We start from the raw sequence: 17,935 nt of genomic DNA on the forward strand, positions 1-17,935 counted from the left end.
TAGCCAGGCATGTTGTATTGCATTCAGAGAGCCGGGTGACTGTATTTAACAAGGTGACAAGAATAGGCAGCACCCTCAAGGAACTGTCAAGTGGAGTTCACCAGTGAGAGTGCGCAGTAGGGATGGGGCTGTGGGCAAGGGAGAGCATTAGGGAAAGTCAGACAGCAAGTTCCATCATAGAACCTGAGGGTAGCCGAGCAGATGTTTTGCCTCAATCTCACCTTAGTCCAACCCCATTGCCTGGGTGACAATGATAATCAGTATAATAATGACTACATTTGAGTTCTGATTGCAGTCAAACATTAAGGTAGGAATTTTACATACATAACCATTTAACTCCTGTCTTATAGATGTAGAAACTACATCTGGAAAGCAAAACTGGCTTGTTCAGTGTCATTCAGCCAGCAATGGGGTCTGAACCTAGGGACTTCTGCCAGAGTTTGGGCTCTTTTCATAAAGTCACACTGCTTCCCAACAAACAGAAGTTTTCCTAACAGATTTAGACCAAGCTAAACTGTAGCATGCAGTGTAGAAATACCAACCACTCTCCTGGAAAGTATATGGCTTGGAATTTCAAAGGGCCAGAGCAGGGACATCTGAGGGTTATGGGCTGTGAGGTACCACAGGCCCGTGTTCTGCCGCTTCCCACCTCCACATCAACCCAAAAGGGCTTCAGGAAGAGGTAGCCAGGAATGCAACAGGCTTGTTCTAGGTGCCTCTATCCCTGGGGCTCTTCATGGACAGCAGTTGTCAAGGCCATAGCTCTGGTACACGTCCTTCCTTCCCTAGGCTGTTCTCAGGTATCCTGATGACATCTCTGCTTGGAAGAGTGGACTGATGAGATCACAAAGCAAGCCCATAGTTGAAGGAAGACTGAGATGAGATCTTGATTCTCTGATTCCTGGCTCAGCAGCCTGCCCCTCATATGCAGCCACTAGCTGCCTGGTGGTACTCAACATCCAGGGCATTGAACCACTGGGCTGGGAAACATCGCCCAGGAAGTCTATCACTTGCAATGTCCTAAAAAGTAAAGGATCTCTCCCCAGAATGAATAGAAAGAATGCCACTTATTCTCATGAGAATATGCCAATTCAGTCATGCTGGAACTTGATGCTAGATCTTTCAAATGACTTTAATATGACCCATCAATTAATCAAAGAATACATTTTGGGAACCATTTTTCTAAACTCCTTACCAATACATATTTTTTTCTTTTTTTATATTGTGCATCCTTTATTTTACACTTACTAAAATCCTTTATAATTATTTTTTTTCATTAGCCCCAAGGGAGCTGTTAAAGGGAGGAAACAGTATAATCTTGCTTTCATAAGAAACTGGTTATTGGGTAATACCATTCTCATGATGTTGAGGACATTGAGGTTGTCTGCAAATGTTTATAACATATCCTTTTAAGACATACACTCTCCAAAACGATGTTGGTGTGAGTGCCCACTACCTGCCAGGTAGTCGACCTACCAAGGCCCATCAAGTAGTCGACCTACCAAGGCCCATCTCAAGGCCCATGAGAAAGTGATTCTGTCCTTCCTTCTGCTGATCCCTGGCCCTGTTGACCTGGGCTGTAAGTGAAGGGCTGCCAAAGTGTACACCTACTTTGTGAGTTTCAGGCCTGAAATTCAGCCTACAGATCAGTGGTGCACTTGAGTTTCACTAGTTACTGAACTGGAAAGAAATATGATGTGACAAGGAAAAATGCCTATGCACAAAAGCATAAAGCTAGCATATATACAAAAAAAAATATTGCTTTTGAAAGAACAGTAGCAATTTCACCCTAACCAGAAAACCTCAATAAAACGCACAGCAGACAAATGCAATAGCCACTTGGAGCCTCTGACCAGTGAAACAACCAGGATGCAAATGGAGAAGGCTCACTTTTGAAAGGGAGCTGATGTCACCTGAACCAGAGAAGGTCAGGTTTGCCTAGAGGATTTAATTCCCAGGCCCTGTAGAGCTTACCCAGTCCTTGGTTGTTCTTGCCCAAGGAGGGAAAAGGTGCTGGAACAGAGAGAACATTGGACTTAGAGAAGGAGATCTGGGTTTCATGTTCCAGATCTACCACGAAGCCACAAACTTTCCAAGCCTTAATTTATTTATCAATAAAATGGAATCCATAATATCTTTCCCACAGGCCTGAGAGGACTGTGTGAGATTCGCATTAGAATTATAATTTGCAAATTGTAAAACTTTGTAAACCCATAGGAAGTAACTTTCCTTCATTGCAACTGGAGAACAATATAATAGCTTTTAGGTTTGAGGGCAGATACAGGGCAGTTTACATAGGCATAAACCAATGCATGTCTCTGCTCTCCAGGATGTAAGTTACAGTGAGCTTGTAGAGGGCTCACCCTAATATCTGACGACATTTATATGGAGTGTGTAAGGTACTACACTGGACAAATGCAGATCTTTGAAGGGAGGACAGAGCATGACCTAGGAGATGGTGGGAACATGTCAATGCTCCATATGGACATAGAGTGTTGTAGATGTGGTTTTGACTATTTTAGTTTGGATTTTGTAGGAGACAGGGGAGGCAGGGATGGAAGCAGGCAAAGAGGGAGAAAATAGAAACAGGAACAACCAGGACACACTCTTAAAGTCTTCAAGGTACATTCTGTTAGGCTAGATGTCTCACGGATCCTTCCAACATAGCATGTCCTAAGCCAAACTCACCATTGTCCCCACCCCGACCTCCTCATCCTCCTATATTCCTTCTATCAGACAATGGCTCCACCAGCCACCCACTGCTTAAAATCTTGGCATCACCCTGGACTCCCCCACTGCTCCACCCAGTTCATTCAAGTCCAGTAGACAGAACATTCTTAAAACATCCTCTTTCCAGTCCTATGACTACTATTGGGGTCAAGGCCCTCATCACTGCTGGCCTGATTACTGCAATCATCTCCTATAGTCCTCCTGCCTGTCTTCCTGCTTGAATTAATTCTCCATACTGCTAATTTCTAAGCCACTTCCCTCGGCCCCTTTCTTCCTCTGCGAGCTCATTTCTTGCCTTTCTGTCACACAGTCTGGCCCTTTACTCTGTCGGAATACTTCCAGGCCTTTGCAAATGCTGTTCCCTCTTCATGTAATGCCTTTCCCAGCTTCTCTTAGGTAATTCCTTCTTATCCTGAAGATTTCCAGATTTCCCCAACCCCAAAGGTTACATTTTGTGTCCCTCTTCAGTGCTTCCTGAGCACACCTTCTTTCACATGATGATAGTATTTAGCTCACTCAATGGCAAGAATTGATCTATTGACTTATTTCAAGACTGTAATACCTCTGAAGAAAGACCTACCTTTATTTTAGCTTCGTGTGTCCAGCACTCACAACAGTGACAGGAGCCTAGGAGTTACTCAATCACTATTTGTTGATTTGAGTGATGCTGAACTAAAGGGAACCTGGCTCAGTCAGTCTGGTGAGTTTGTCTGAAGAAATTCAGCGAGGTTTAGTCCTCAATACATTCCAGTCCAGTGGACACTCCTGCGTTCCCCAGCCCAGCAAGTTGGTAACTGACAGCAGCTTTCCCAAAAGTCAGACTACTGCCAGGAGTCACCAAACTCACTCCAAAGCTGACCCAAATCTGTTGTTTGCCCCATAGTGAAGTTGGCTTCTTCTGCTACCCAGCATAACCCATCTTCAGAGGTGGATGTTCTTGAGCTTAGACCCAGCAAGGGCCTTGACAATCATCCTGAGATCATCACTTCCACCTCTTGCCAGGCACACTGAATGCAGATTTCTCAAGTTAATTAATGAATTAATGTGAGTCAAGCTTTGACACGGGCCCTGCATGTTCTGCAGCATGAAGAACAACACTGCTCACGTCCTTCCAAGCTCTATTCCTTACCACCTGACTGAGGCCTGTGGGGAGCGAGCACGCCTCTGCTATGAGTAAAGTACATGGGCTTCGTGATAGTTGTTTGCTTGGATTCAAAAACCTTTTCACACAACTAGCATTCTATATATGGTCAAGCTTGTCAGAAGTTAGACCATATGTTGTTAAATGAAGCACAATCATTAAGGTTTTTTGGGTTTTAGAAGTGTCACTTCTCTTTTCTTACCTGAGTTATCCATAAGCCTTAGGAGGTGGCATAATGTAGTAGGTTGCAAAAATGACCACAAGGCTTCATTCCTGGCTTTATATGAGCACTTTTTGATGTGACTTTCAACTCCTCCCATCAAAAGGCAGAGTCTACTCCACTCCTCTTGAATCTGGGTTTGTCGTGTTATTTGCTTTGCACAACAGAATGCAATAGAAGTAACAGTGTGCTAGTTTTGAGCCTAGGCCTCAAGAGACCTTTTGTGTTTTCACTCTCTCTTTCTCTCTCTCTCTCTCTCTCTCCCTCCCTCCCTCTTTCCCCATCTCCCTCTCTCCCTCTGCCGCTCAGAACCTGCTAGCTACCATGCAAACAAACCTGGTCTAGCAGGCTGAATGATATGAGACACATGGACAAACTATCCTCTATTTCAGTTCTCTATTGTTGCATAACCATCCACCTCAAATGCAGCAACTTAAGACAACAATTATTTATTCAGCCTACAAATCAGCACTTTGGGCAGGGTCTGGCACGGACAGCTCACCTCTGCTCCATGTGGCATCTACTGGGAAACCTCAAAGGCTGGGGGTGACTCAGTGTCTGGGAGTCATTCAGCCTCTTGGAGCTGGAGTCATCTGCAGGCTCGCTCACTCACTCATTCACTTACATGTCTGGTGGTTGATGCTGCTGCCCACCAAGACCTCAGCAGGGACTGGTGGTGAGACATGCATACCTGACCTCTTCATGTGGCTGCTCCACTGCCACACAGCATTATAGGAGAGTTCCAAGAGCAACGTTGCACAAGGAAGGAAGTGGAAACTGCCAGTTTCTCAAGGCGGAAGCCTGGAAGTTGGCCTGCCATTAAACCCACCACATTCTGTTGGTCAAGGCGGTCACAAAGTTCTGCCCAGATTCAAAGGAGAGGAACACAGAGACAAAGAAACTATCAGTGTCACATTGTAAAAAGAGATATATATTGTAGTGGCCATCTTTCATAGCCCCATCACTGTAGCCAACAGTCAGCCAACTGCCAAACACATGAGTAAGGCCATCCTAACAAAGTCACACATACATACACACACATACACACACACACACACACACACACACACACACACACCAGCCAACCAGCCAATGCGCTGCAAGTGCCTGAGCAAGCCCAACCAAAATTAGCCAAGCCTCACCCAGATCAACAGAACATCCCAGCCAACCAGTCAACTGATGCTGGCTACAGACTGTGAGCAATAATAGATGGTTATTGTCTTAAGTGGTTACATTTGGGAGTAACCTGGCTCCACCACCCACTAATGAAGTAACCACTTGAGCTTCAGTTTCCTTGCCTATAAATATAGTAATCATAATACCCATGTCACAGGATTATAAATTATTAGGATTCGATGGCATAACAGGCCTTTGGTGCCTAGTAAAGTGTTGGCACTGAGTTGATAAATGATCCTTCCCTCCCCTTCCTCACACATTCAAAGCTGTAATGAAGGTCACATTCTCATCATTCTCTGTGCTACATAAACAAAGGTCACAGCATCTTGACTGGGTGTCAATCTCAGTTCTGCTTTGCAGAAGGTGACTTTCAAAAATAACTCTCCTTACTAATCAATTAAACTAGTGAGAATTTTCAAAATCACTCAACTATTCCAGCAGAAAGGATAAAGGGCAGGACAAGAGGTGAACTGTGTGATCCTCCTAATGAAAATTTCAAGGAGACTTGGTTTATAAACACTGCAAAAATCCATTCTAAACAAAAACATCAGCTTTTCACTGTGACTTGGATATTAGCCAGCAATGAAGGAGAGATTGACCTGATTTAGGGTTGGTTGCACAATATGAAAAGTGATTTTTTTTTCCCTTTCCCTGGACCTAGAGCTAATAGCTTTGTTTGTGTCCTCGATGAACAGAAGAGAACACTCAGCTTGTCGCCTTTAAAATCTGTAAGTGCACAAATGAAACCTTGCTATGGTTAACTCCACAAGCACTTTGGAGCTGCTGCAGTTGACATAAGCTCCATTAAAGTAGGGGTACAGAATAAACACATCACACTCTGATACTCCATGCCTAAGCTCCCAAGAGGAAAGAGACCTGAGACATTTTCAAGAAGATGTAAAAGCAGAAGATGGTTGTCAGTCTATGTTTTAGTTGCCCCTGACAATAACAACATAAGCTGATGTTGGCAGAGGAATTTTCATCCGGCAAAGGGCTTTGGAGCACATGCTTTACTTTTAACCTGTGCAACAGTTCTGTGTGGCAGACAGAGTAAAGGTTGATCGTCTCCTTGTACAGGCAGGGAAAATTCTGTGCTTTGTCCAACTTCTTTAATGGTTGCCACACTTTTAGTGAGCTCTCAAACTGGGTAGTTGGTCCAATATTCAGAGTATTTAATTCTATCCTGGAAAATTGACCATAGAAATTAACCAATCATAGTCAGATTGATTGATTTCTGAGTGGGGCCCAGAAATCTGTATTTTTAACAACATCCTAAGCGGTCCTTTGATAACATTGCCCCAGTCTGATACTCTACCTTGCAAAATCAAAAGATATCTATAAAACTCGTACATACAAATAAATCCTATTTTTTCATAGTTTGTTACTCTTAAGAATTTGGAAATACCAGGAGTAGCATTATACCCTCTTAAAACATAGTATTACCTTCAGTGAAAGCCTCATGGAGCACAGTTAATGTGCTAGGTTGGTGCTCGACCTGACTGCCAACACTATAGTATTTAGCTTTGGAATGCAGATTTTTTTTCCAGCAGATTTGTCTTTCTAATTACGTCTGACTTCAGATCATATTAAAATTAAATTGCTTTTCCCTTTTCTTGGGCCCACAGCAGAGAACGGGGTGGGGAAGAAGAAGAAACGGGCAGAGACATTCCTTAAGTGTGCTGGGTGGCAGAAAGAGCAAAGGACAGACTCTGAAAGCTGAAATGAATGACAGTGATCATCTGATCCAGCTTATCAACGCCGGAAATTGGGAGACAAAGGAACAGAGATGTTGAGGGTCACAGACAATCCAGCCTTGACCAAAATAGTAGCAAGCCATGCATCACACAGCCCATTTGGCATTCAAAAACTCTGTGAGGGCAGACTTGAGTTCTTCCTCTCAAAGTTGATGCACGGTTTACCATATTTGCCCATTCTCTCATGGGGCTGATTACTCAAATGAGGAGCTGGCAGGCATGTAGGATAACGTTTACTTGAGAACATTGTGTTGTGCTTCTACAAATTGCTCTTATTGAACGAATTTTTCATGAGCTGAAAGTTTCTACCTTGTTGTAAAGCCATCTTACTATCTATAAATATAGCCAAAATGATTCTTATTGTAGTGTCATAAGAGAACTTCAGTAACTAATGTCTGAATCCATGCATCATGGTAGGGCAAAGGCCATTTTGATTTTCCAGACTTAGATGGGAAAATGGAAGCATGTTAAGGGAAATTATATCAGGATAACTCAAGTTAAATTAGAACAACGAGTGAAAGGGGCTTCAACGAGTGAAAGGGGCTTCAGTGTTCTCTGGGATGTATCAGGAAGAGCCCTGATGTTATGGGGATATCAAGTAAGCATAACATTACTGCCATTTCCTCAGCAACTTGACCTAAGGAAACAAAAACGTGTTCTACCTTCCCACTAGATCAGGTGCCGTTCTACTCAAATAGGTTCTCCCTACTTTGCAGATTAATGCACAGATTCACATTTTGAAGTTTAAAGCTTTTGCCTTAATCTAAGAGCCAAGGTCTGCCAACACAGCCTGCTGCAACCATTCTGTAAAGCCTTACTCAATACAAAAACTCTTCTTCAATTCAGCATCAACAACAGTCAAGCGGCAGACTAATTAAATGCTCTCCAGCCTCTCTTTCCCACCCTGGGGAGGCAAAAAACCTACGCTTCCTATCTTTCCTTGCAGCTTTTTGAGGGCCATGTGATCAGGTTCTGGCCAAAGAAATATGGGAAGGAATGATGACTGCCACCTCCAAGCTGCATATAAAACATCCCACACAATCATTTTCATTCTATACCTTTACTCATCAGCCGGAGAAAGCTAAAGATTCATGGAAGAACACCAAAGAGGCTCTAGGAAGCAGGAGAGCCACAGTATAAAATGGGTCTAGGTCTCCATATCAACACTGGAGGAGAGCCCTTCAGAGGAACTGCCTGCTCTCCAGAAGGCTGTGGCATGGGTGAGAAGTAAATCTCTGTTAATAGAATCCAGTGGCCCTTAGGGTTTGTTGGTTCCTGCATGTGGTCTGTTCTAAATAACAAGGATCACATCCCCATAACTAAAGAGTGAGTCTATAATAGGTGTACCTATAAACCAATATGAAAGAACATGCTCAGATAGTGAAATAACCTTTATGGAATTGTTTTTCTCTCGTCTGGAAGTAGACTAAACACACACACACACACACACAGAAACCACAGCAAAATAACTGTCAAATTAAACACTTTTTTGGTGCACTTTTTCTCTTTTATGACTAAAACAGAGTCAACTATTTATCTTTGTGATTATGTAATCAAATTAATATCAGTATAAAATCTAAACTACTTTCTTACTGGTAATCACTTGAATTCAGTGTTTTGTCTTACAACCTCTCTTTATTTGAAAGGTTCATCTTTGTATGAGATACATGGTGTTTCTAGGGGGAAAATCAAGATTTAGTAATAGCTAATATTTATTGAGCACTTACTATGTACCAAAAACACTGCTAGCATTCTCATGACCACCTTGTAAGATAGGTACCAATTTACAGGTGAGAAAATTGAGGCCAAAAATCCTCTACATGCATCCTAAGGCCACCCAGGTCACAAATTATTTAGCCAGAATTCACTTCTCCACTGTCATTCTAAAATCTGCTTTCTTAACCACCTCACATCTCTTTTGTGACTTCTTTCCTTCTCTGACTTATCTGTGAATATCTTATAGTAACCATTTTCCTAGAGACAGAATTCCAAATTGGCTATGAGTGCAGTTACTTGACTTATTCTCTGGTCACCTTCCTAAGTGGACCTCTGAGTTTGCTCTGATTTTATTACTGTAAGGTCTACATATTTATAAATGTAACCCAAGTTCTCTGACTTATGAATTCTTCGAACTTCTAACTTTTTTTCAGAGGCTTATGGCTCCTAACACTCCTTAACGACTTAAAGGGACATTTTCTTTCCATTTCAAATTTCAAGCCTGCTTACCTTTTAAATATTCAATATTTAGGTATTATAAAAGCAATAGGATTATTTGATGTCCTAATTGACTCAGGCCTTCTTTTAAATGCTGTTGTAGCAAACAGTGATGCCAGCAGTAGCATTCATCCTTCCTACTGCTCCACTTAAAAAGCATCCAGACAGCCCATCGGATGTGAGACCCATCGGATATGAGACCCAGCACTGAACCCAGAGGACTGTTAGGGCTCAGACTAAACCACCCTCCGGGAGAATCATACTCTGCCCCCTCTCCACACCACCTCTGAGCACATGCACGCACACACACACCCCTGCTGGTAAGATGAGGTCACAATGAACATCCAGAAGAGAATTAAGAGAAAAAGAAGATATAGAAGGAAATGTGAGGTACAATCCCCCAACTTACTTTCTCCTTGTTATTGGGAGTTCCAGGGACTGATGAGATTTATAGATGAATGCAAACTCTTATGTTTATCTGTGGTGTGTGTGTGTGTGTGTGTGTGTGTGTGTGTGTGTGTGTGTACAAAATGTTAAAATGGACTTTAGGCTAAAGTCATGAAGCATAGATATCATTTGGCCATGGTGGCACAATTTCAAAGGAGGTTCAATTCTTAATCCTCTCACTCATGTCCAGGGTATAAGGTTTAGACATTAAGAGATAACTAAGAGATTTTTAGTTGGGTTTTTTGTTGTTCTCGTTTTGGGTGGCGGGGGGGTGGGGTGGGTGGTAGAGATTGTTTGATTATGGAAAGGGCCTGTGGTGAGAGTTTATATTCTGAGCTTCCTCCCACCAAGTCATGTCTAAAGGTGGGGTTCTGCCCTCACCTCACTTCTAAAGGAAAAGATGTCAAAAGAACTCCTCAGAGAGCCTAAGGCCTAATGTGTGGTTCTTGTGCACACACCTGACTCCTGCCTGCAAAATCTGAAAGGCAAGTGTATTAGTCTGTTCCCATGCTGCTAACAAAGACATAACCAAGACTGGGTAATTTATAATGGAAAGACATTTAATGGACTCACAGTTCAGCATGGCTGAGGAGGTCTCATAATCATGGCATAAGGCAAAGGAGAAGCAAAGGCACATCTTACATGGCAGCAGGCAAGGCAGCTTAGGCAGGGAACTCCCCTTTATAAAACCATCAGCTCTCATGAGACTGATTCACTACCATGAGAACAGTAGGTGGGAAACTGCCCCCATGATTCAATTATCTCCATTTGGCCCCGCCCTTGACATGTGGGGATTATTACAATTCAAGGTGAGATTTGAGTGGGGACACAGAGCCAAACCATATCAGCAAGACATGGGCTTACTGGCCAGTTTGATGGCAGAGTGAAAGAGAATTCATGACACTAAGGGTGAGTCTCTGGGCTATGAGAATAAAGATGTTTTTGCCCTGTCGAGAGCCAAAAACAGAGATCACCAGTGTCAGAGAAGGAGGTGTAAAATCTCCAGAGAATCCCCCAAAAATGCCCTTCAGAGCAAGAGTCAGGTTTAAGCATCTGCCAAGTCCCAAGAGTGTCAATTCTGTGTATCTTGAGGTATCCTTTAAGGGAGACATTTCCTGCTCTCCTCATCTTCTCTCCCTCCCTGCACCCACTTGGGAGGGGTCAGAACTAACTAGGGTGGCACATAGTTTACATACAGAAAGTCTTCTGAAAGGGAAATGGTGTGATGGTTCTTTTCATGTGTCAACTTGGCCAGGTTCTGGTGCCCAGCTGTGTGTCCAACACTAGATGTTACTGTGAATGCATTTTGTTCATGTGATTAACACTTACAATCAGTTGACTTTAAGGAGAACACTCACTGACCCAAAGGGGAACTATTAATAACTAGACCCAGGCAGAAGCAACTGAGACTACTCTGAGCTAACCAGTTAACCAGTTAGAACCCAAGAGTTAGTGGGATGTAGAAGTCAGTGGACTGTGGAGCATGGCATTGGTGGCATGTGGAAGTAGGGTTAGAAGTGCTGGGTGAGGAGAGAGGAGAGGCTGACTGCACTCTCTTTTCTGGACTGTGGCCTCCTACCTGGAATAAGCCTGAACTGAGAGAAAGAAAGAATTTGTTACTCTAGAGTTTCAACTATAACATGGGACAAGACGTACTAATTACCGTGCTAAGACTGCGTTGTGTGACTTCATGTGATGGGAGACTATTCTGTGTGGCTTGAAGTGACTGATGTGTGTGCTCCTCTGGGGTGGACAGAAAAGTCATAGGGCATGTCTGTGTTTCATTTGGAGAAAGAGGAAAAATTAGTTCTACAGAGATAGAAAGGTAGTTGGAGACAAAATACAGCTCTTATCTGACTCCACTCCATGGTTATATATGGATAGACATCCTTCTTCTTGATCGGAGGCCTGCTTGAGTTACAACCAGCTACCAGTGTCTGCAGCATGGAGGACCAGCCCTGGGCCTGGGGCAAGGGCCTCAGTTGTTCATAGGGGCAGCTCTGATGGGCCCATAAACTGGCATGAGCTCAATATTTTGGCACAGAGCACCTCTTTCTACCTCTAGTCACATTTTAGTTAACATGACTAGCCCACCAGAGCATATGGTAACTATGAAAGCTGTTTAACACAATCCATAAATAGTTTCCACATTAAGTACCTATTTACTGAGCATCTACCCTGTGCCTAATATTGCTGGATAGAAGTATAGATATAGAACCTCTGAGGCCAGGTACGGTGGTTCATGCCTGTAATCCCAGCACTTTGGGAGGTCGAGGCGGGCAGATCACCTGAGGTCAGGAGTCCGAGACCAGCCTGCCAACATGGCAAAATCCTGTCCCCACTAAAAATACAAAAATTAGCCTGGCATGGTGGCAGGCACCTGTAATCCCAGCTACTCAGGAGGCTGAGGCAGGAGAATCACTTAAACCCAGGAGGCAGAGGTTGCAATGAGCAGAGATCACGCCATTGCACTCCAACCTAGACAACAAGAACGAAACTCCATCTCAAAAAAATAAATTAATTAATAAAATAAAATAGATATAGAACCGCTAGCTTCAGGAAATTTATGATCACAGGTAAGTTTTGGTATACCAATCTTCTTGCATTCTGTTTTAATATTGTTATGTATCTATTCTGAGTCAACCTAGCTTTTAAATTCTGAGAGCTCTGAATTTGATTTACTTGTTTTTCCAAACTTACCCCTGTGAGTTGTGCTTCTGGTGATAAAAATCAAAGCAAAAATTAGTTTTGTAGATTTAATGAGAGGCTCAAAACTAAAGATTCTGACCTTTAGACTGGGAAGAATTTTTCTCTTACTGGAAAATTAGAGTGTATGCAAAACCCTTTTATTGTGCATACAACACACAGAGACACATACACACATACGTATTATTTTTTAGATTTTTTAGATTCCATTCACCTGATCTTGTTTTTTTTTAATATGTATTTTTTAATGCTGAAAGAGGGCCCACGGATTAAAATAAACAGCTCTTCCTGAGATATAGGAGGAACACAGAAGACATGCTCTTCTGCAAAGCAGAAGGCCGATTCTTTGAAAACACTTAATTGCACAAGAGATAGTTCATGAAATGGCTTCAGATTTTCTCTCAGGAAGTGAGAGTTATAAAGTCTGGTGGTCAGAACAAGATCCATTCCCTGATGACAAGAACTGACCATGTGGCCAAAGCTTTATTCTGAAGTGCAAAGTCCAGGTGTTGGTCAATAACGAAAGGATCAGAGCAGATGCGGTGGTCCCCAAGAATTGATAAAAGATCAGAATGAGACCTTGTGTGGCTAAGTTTGGCAGAAGGGTCATTGCCATAAGTGTGGTGAAGACTCTTAGCACTCACTGACTTATTTTCATGAAAAAATGATCTGCTGATGCACCTAGCTCCCAGGCCACCTGCCACCTGCCATTTCCATGAAGCTATACTTAGTTCTCATTTTTAGTCAAAACCAGCTTGTCACTTAAGCCTCACTCTGCTCCAGTATTTCCAGAACTAAATCAGAAACCATTCAAAAAGATCCATCTCATAAAGGAGATGGGGGCGGGGGGAGTGCCATTATTTTATCTAAGACCAAATGTATTTCTTTGCTCCCACTCTGGTAGTAGATTGTTGTCCATAAAAACAAGCAAGGTTTCTGGAACAAATCTTGACTTGTTTGCTGTGAAGAGCCATGACACCTGCCTCATTTAAACTAATTTATCCTTAAGCAGCTCTAATGCCTGGAGCAGCCTCCCTTCCCCATCACCATATCTCATGAGAGTTGCCCAGCCTGGATAAGGCTTACTTCCCTTGGAATTCGGTTAATTCACCTTTTCCCCTCAAGGATACACATGGTTTCCACTTCACAGAGTATCCCTGGCACATCACTGGCCCACTCCTGCTTCGCACCACCAGAATCCCCTGAACTTTATCAGAGATGATACAGATGTAATTAAACCTGAATTCTAGTCTCTCCTTGTGACAACTCAGCGGACAATTAATGATGATAAAAGAGCCTGCCAGCTGCTGCCTGACACACCAATGTGAGCTTCCAACTCCGAGGAAGATGGAGGGTGAAGGGCAGGTCCCTCTGGCTCCATTTCAATCTGTCTTTTATCTCACACTAGCTAAAAAGTAACACTTACTTTGGGGAAATTTAGATTCTTTCTTCTCCTCTCTTAAAAGCACCAAACAGACAGTCAGGGGTAATGCAAGGTCTATGAAATAAATAAGAACGCTTCCGGGAAGAGTAATTGAAGCTTCATCACCAGGGACCACAGAGTCAGGCCTAAAGCCAGAGGAGCAGGCTGTGCTCCCAATCCTGACTTCAAGCAGGGGATATGCCCACCGCCTCTTTGCCACAGGGACCCATCAGTTGGTAGGGAGGGGCTTCGTAAGGGAGGCACTCAATGGATTTTTCCACAACAATGCTGTTCACTCCAAACTGACTTCGATCACATTTGTCCTTTTCTCTCTAAATTCTAGGTTGAGCCACGACTACAGTCCAGTGCAATAAAATGCTTGGAGGGAGTCCAAGGCTTGAGGGAGACATGGGCTGTGGAGGGATACAGCTGGAGAGAAAAGAATCAAAACAATGCAGACGAGAAGGAGTTAGAGGAACCTGTTCAATGCTCACACTTCAGAAGCTCGTGCAGAGGCTCCGTGGCAACAGTACTGCCAGCTTCCTGTGTGGCTTTCCGTTTATTAGCTTGGTGTTTGGGGGGTGTGAGAATCCATTTAGATAATTCCCACAAGAAAAAAGTGCAAATGACTCATAAACATATGAAATAAATGTTCAACAACACTTGTAATCAAAGAAATGCAAATATAAAACAACAAGATAGCATTTTCACCTATCAAATTAACAAAGATTAAAAGGAATTCTAATACCCCACAGAATGGTGAGATGGCCCATGTCACACAGCCAACATGTTAATTGGGACAACCTTTCTCCTGGCAATAGGTAGCAAAAATCTTAAAAGTATGCATACTCCTTGACCTAGTCGTTCCCCTTCTAGGGATCTACCCCAAGGACAGCAATAGCAATTTCAGCAAAGACTTAGGCGCAAAGGTTTCATTGGGATATTATTTACAACAAGAAAAAGTACAAAAATAAAATATGACTCATAAATTAAATAGTATAAATATAAAACATATAAATATAAAAATAGATTATAACACATCCTCATCAATTAATAATATGCAGCAAATTCATGTATTTTAAGAGTACATATGAAGTGAAGAAATCAATATTGTATATATATATTAGGATCTCAATTTTTTAAATTGAGAGAGGGAGACAATACATCAAAATATTAACAGAGACTATTTCTATATAAGTGATTTCAAGGGATTTTTTAAATATTTTTTGAAATTCTCCACAATGAACATATGGTAATCAGAAAATGCAAGCCATATTTTAAAGCATGTAAATAAAGGACTAATAGTATATTTGTCATGGTGGGCTGTATAACAAACTTCGAAGCTTGGAGGCTTAAAACAATAAAGGTTTGTTTCTCACTCATATTGGAAGTCAGCTAGGGACTCATCCCTACATCACTTTACTCAGGAACAAAAACTAATAGAGCCTCCATCACCAATCACCACGGCAGACAGAACGAAATGTAGCAAATCATACACTGGATCCTAATGACTCGTCCAGAGGTGATACAGGCTATTTTCATCTACATTTCACTGGCCACAGCCAGTCAGATGACCCATCTTATGTAATGCAAACAGGGAAGTTCAACCCTACAATGTGCCTAGAGGAAAGAAAACAAGAAAAAAATTGTGAATAGAACCAATGTTACTACCAAAAAAGCATTGATTATCTAAATGTCAAACTGAAGGTCTTTCCTCTGTGCTTTGTAAGATGTGGCATTCATACGACCCTAAACAATTTGATTCTGCTTCTCAATTCACAGTTTCAAACCCAAGATATTCAGGAGATGCCATTAATGCCGGCAAGAGGCTACTTTAAAAGGCAAACGGGTGTGCACATACCACAGCCACATTAAAGAAATATACTTACTTTTCAGAGTCCTGGGACTATTCAGAGAAATTCCAGCATTTCTTAGTCCCATTCTAAACATACAAAAATCCAAATAAGCAATATTGGAAATTTCTCCCACCTTTTCCCAATGTTGGAGAACAAGGCCCAATCTATACAAGGTCCTCAAACCACCTGCTAGGAACACTTTTCTAGTCAGTATAATCTGTTTTCTTTTTAATTCTGTACTCTGTATATAAAAGATTAGAATACACCAATCCCAAAATATGACTATTAGTGTTTAAAAAATAACATCGTAATCCTCTGCACATTCAAACAATTCGTCGTGCTTACTCAAGTAAATACCATTTTAAAGTATTTTTGTATTAATAAAAAAACTAATATGGCTTTATGAACGACAAAAATAGAAGGCAACATTGGGCATTAAATCAATTCACTTTTCTCCGTTAAAATATATCTTGAACAGTGTTAAAAATAAAAGCTAATTACATGGAATGTTGCCTTGTAGCTTGCACTGATAGATCTCTCTAAGGGATACAGGTAATTATAGACAATCTGACCCAAGACAGAACTCTCAGGATTATCACTGAATATTTTTCATCATCCACTATATCTAATTGGTCATCAAATCTTATTGATTCTAAACTTCCTAAATACCCATTTAATTTGATTCTTCCCTCCATTCCTAGTTGCTATGTTCAGGGCTTCATCATCTGTCACTGAGGCTATTGCAATCAGCTATTCTCTTGTCTTATTCCATCGGACTCCCCTCTCCAAGCCACTTTCCATACTGCCACCAAAATATGTAAATCCTGTTACTTCTCTTAAAATCCATCTGTGAACAGAAAACCAAAAATCGCATGTTCTCACTCATAAGTGGGAGTTGAACAATGAGAACACATGGACACAGGGAGGGGAACATCATACACCAGGGGGCCTGTTGGGGGGTGGGGGGCTAGGGGAGGGATAGCATTAGGAGAAACACCTACCACAACAGGCAATATCACCCCTCTCTTCAAAACCCTGCAATGGCTTCCCCTTTTTACTCAGATGAAATCCAGAGTTCATACCTACAACCCCAAATGATTGCTCTTCTATGACTTCTCCACCTACGTCTCCCATCTTCACCTCCCTCCCTTCCTGGGCTGAAAATACACTGGGCCTCGTGCTGTTCCTCTAAACATGGAATATTCACAGCTCCTTCTTTCCTGATTTCTCTTTAGTCAGAGATCCACCCACCTCACTCCTTCTCTTCTTTCAGGTCTTTACTCAAATGCAACCTTTTGGTGAGAACTTCCTTGACCTCTTATTCAAAATTCCCATACTCCACTCCCCAGCACTTCCAATAAAAACTTTCTGACTTCTTTCCTCCATGGCACTTAATGCCCCTCTGTAAAACACTGCCCAGTTCAAGTTCTTACTTTGTTTATGGCCTGTGTCTCACAGTAGAATGTAAGCTCCAGGAGGGCAAGAACAATGACCTATGCTGTTCACTGCCATCTTTCAGTGTTGAGAACAATGTATGGCAAATAGTAGACATTTAAAATATACTTGTTAAATAATAGGATGAGTAAATAATGAATGAATAGAAAAGAGTAAATCGCATTTCCCAAAATAATTCTAGCACAGATTCCTTTTTGTGGGACATTTCACAGGAACAGTTCTGAACAAGTGTTCCCACCCTTTCTGTCCTCCCTGTCTGTTAAAGAGGGCCGTGACTTTGCCCACTTGGCCTTTTCTCTCTCCTGGTCTCTGGGAAGCATTCTTCCTTTGACAGTTATTGAGCTCTATTAATGCAGATTGAGGACAATGGGCCTATCTTACCTTATAGATACTTACAAATAAAAGATGAAAAATATTTCACTAGACCTTTCTTAACGTAGAGGTTTTCACCAAATCCACTTTATTAGAAAAGTATTCACTAAATATTAGCTATGTTCCAGATAATACACTAATCCCCTGGGGCTAAAATGACTAATAGGACACAGTATTTGACCTCTATGGAAACAGACATATAACCATATACTTGGAGAATTGCAGTAAGCAGTAGGACAGACATATGACGTAGTGTTATGGAGATTCAGAAGATGTTTTTATAGTCTAAAAAAGCAAATAAATGCTTTCCAACAAAAAGTGGCCTTTGAGCTAAATTTTAAAGAATAAGTAGAAACTTTAGATTAAAAACTAGACCATTCCAATTAGAGGGAAAGGCAGTGCAAAGGCATGGAAGTGTGAGAAGAAACTAATAACAGGTTG

General features: G+C 41.9%; 1 long non-coding RNA gene across 1 annotated transcript in view; it reads right to left on the reverse strand.

Annotated features, from left to right (window-relative positions):
- Positions 1-1,204: 1,204 nt before the first annotated feature.
- Positions 1,205-17,935, reverse strand: part of LOC141408907 (uncharacterized) — a 50,201-nt gene continuing 33,470 nt past the window's right edge. The window contains exon 3 of the long non-coding RNA XR_012426507.1: positions 1,205-4,952. This is a non-coding gene — a long non-coding RNA (uncharacterized lncRNA). The remainder of the gene's footprint in view (positions 4,953-17,935) is intronic.

This window comes from Macaca fascicularis, chromosome 1 (genome assembly GCF_037993035.2).
Source record: "Macaca fascicularis isolate 582-1 chromosome 1, T2T-MFA8v1.1".
NCBI classification, from domain to species: Eukaryota; Metazoa; Chordata; class Mammalia; order Primates; family Cercopithecidae; genus Macaca; species Macaca fascicularis.